The 2,409-nt window shown below is 36.5% G+C and overlaps 1 protein-coding gene across 7 annotated transcripts in view; it reads right to left on the reverse strand.

The window, feature by feature from the left end:
* LOC107635650 (pentatricopeptide repeat-containing protein At3g12770) overlaps positions 1–2,409 on the reverse strand; it is a 9,369-nt gene that overhangs the window by 6,386 nt on the left and 574 nt on the right. For 5 of the 7 annotated variants that reach the window (XR_002362094.1, XR_002362093.1, XR_002362090.1 and 2 more), the window contains exons 2-3: positions 907–1,800; positions 599–729 (exon numbers count right to left, since the gene is read on the reverse strand). The gene's annotated coding sequence lies outside the window, so the exon portion shown is untranslated. The other 2 variants (XR_002362089.1, XR_002362091.1) reach the window with 2 other exon arrangements.

The raw sequence follows: 2,409 nt of genomic DNA on the forward strand, positions 1-2,409 counted from the left end.
TACTCTGAAAACGATAATAATAATAATCGTCATTATTAATCTTTTAATTCTTTTTAAATTTGATATTTATGAAGAATTATATTGGAGTTTGCCTCCAATAAAAGTTAAAACTTGAACCCGGGTATAATTGTCAAGGAAACACATGACATACCACTCAACCAAGCCTCTAACACAAGGTTTTTCTTTCTACTTTGGAGTTTTGGGTGGACTTTCGGGTGGTTCCAAATTGGGATTTGGGAGTAGTACTTTATTGGCCGAATAGTTGTTCACCTCCGGCCCAAATAAAGTGACAAAAATGTGAACAATCGAACCAAGTTTTACAGCTCTCAGCAGCAGTATTATTCATAGATCACGCTGAAAATCTTCTCACAGCCTCAAACTCTAAAATAGCGGCCACCTTGCCTTTAGCTGCGGAAGCCTTAGCGGTTAGAGAAGCACTAATAATAGCAAGGAACTTTCAATTGGAAAGAATTATTTTGGAATCTGACAGTTTGATTCTCATCCAAGCTCTAAAATCAAAGGCATCAATTGCAGAAATTCAAGTTATTTTGGATGACATTTTGGATTTAGCACGACATATCTCAAATTGTGGGTTTACCTGAGTTCCTAGAGACGGGAATGCCTTAGCGCATGAAGTAGCCAAGCTTTCAGCCGGCGGTTCTCTTCAACAGGATTGGGTGCAAGCCGCAAACCATGGCGAACATTTTGAAAAGAGAGAACGACATGTCACTGCAAATGGCAAACAGATCATGAGCATGTAATTTGTTTTGGATTGGCTGTGAATCAATTGAATCAGAAAGGAATTTATTTTGTTTGTAGGTTGAAAGTTTGAGGGTAATTTGGTTATGCATTTTGGGACTTCCATCCTGGGGAGACGGTGATACAGCATGTTTGCTGGTTCATTACCTTCCTTGTTTGAATTTGGGTGTTCTGACGCTGTTCCAAAGAGTGAGAGAAGACTTGATAGATCGGTAGCATTAAGGGAAGAAGGCTGAGTTTCATTGAGTCACAATCCATCTTCGATTCTGTCTGATCTGTGGCAGTGGGTCCGCATGCATCCCAAGGTAATGTGGCCACGAAGATTGGTGTTCCTGATGTGGGTCAGCTGCGGTTACAGCTTCGGCAACCTATCGAGATCGCAACTTGAGCTGCTGAGTGCTGGAGGGTGTTCACGGAGACGTCCTTGCTGTGGCTTCGGAAGGAAAAGCTCTGTTGTAGGCTTCATCTTTAAGGTTCAGCTTCAATGATGGGCGACGGGTTTCTGCTACACTGACGAGGGTTCTTCAAGTTCTTGCCGGCGAGCACAAAGAGCTTTGATACTATGCACAATTTCCATTTATTCATGTGACTGGAAGTTGCTAGGAGAAAGCTGCTGCAAGGAGGGAGCTCCACTCTCGACTAACTTAGGCGCAGGGTTGATTTCTTATTAGGCTGGGATTGGAATTTTTTGGGTCTGGGCCCTTTTGGCCTGGATCTGACCAAAAAAAACAAGTTTTACAGCTCCAAACTCATTTTAATCAAAGTCAGTGTCTGAACTCTGAACTATTAAAGTAGTTGAAGGTTTCCTCATCTGTGTTGTAACCTGTAATGAAGACCCGCATGGTACTTTGGAGTCTCTCATTAGGTCCAACTCAACCCAAATACTGGTAATAAGTGTGGTAGTCAGCATAGATTTTGAGTAAGTCATAAACTGGCCCATACTTGTATATGTATTGGAAAGTTTCCCTTAACAATTATCTTATTGGTCATCCCTTCATCATATAGTAATAGCATTCCTGAAAGCCCAATTTTAAGCTGAGGCTGAAAATAAAATAAAAACATTATATGTGTTTGTTTCAATTTTTTTTAAATTAATGTAATAAAAGGCTAATTAAAAGAATAATTTAAATGATTAAAAGTCTCAACTTTAAATGAGATTTGGAACCGAGTGCATTTTGGCAGTGGAATTGTTGTTGTAATCTCTAAATATTGATTCTAGCTTTCACAACACCTATCAATGCATGTTGCATACATGACACTTAAAAAAAATGTTAAATAATATAATTATAACATAAATAATATTTTTTTAAAAAAATCACCTTTCTAAAGCAAAGAATTTATACTTACATACAGAAAATTTATTAAGAATTTGATTTTTTCTCGTAATCGCTTCTGCAGCATAAGTTTCAGTACATCATAGATGGATAATGAAAGAAATTCATAGTGCTATGAAACTACAAAATTATACTTAAAGTTGATTCAAATATAATAATTAACTGTATCAAATCACCTAAATTATTATTTTTTTATCAACAATAGATATAAATTTACTTGTTGTAATTTTGTAGTGGGAGTACATAATATATAAAATATAATAACTCAATAAATATTTTTTAAGAAATTTTTTATTCTTTTTAAATTGAGAAGAAC

Source organism: Arachis ipaensis, chromosome B04 (assembly GCF_000816755.2).
Source record: "Arachis ipaensis cultivar K30076 chromosome B04, Araip1.1, whole genome shotgun sequence".
Lineage (NCBI taxonomy): Eukaryota > Viridiplantae > Streptophyta > Magnoliopsida > Fabales > Fabaceae > Arachis > Arachis ipaensis.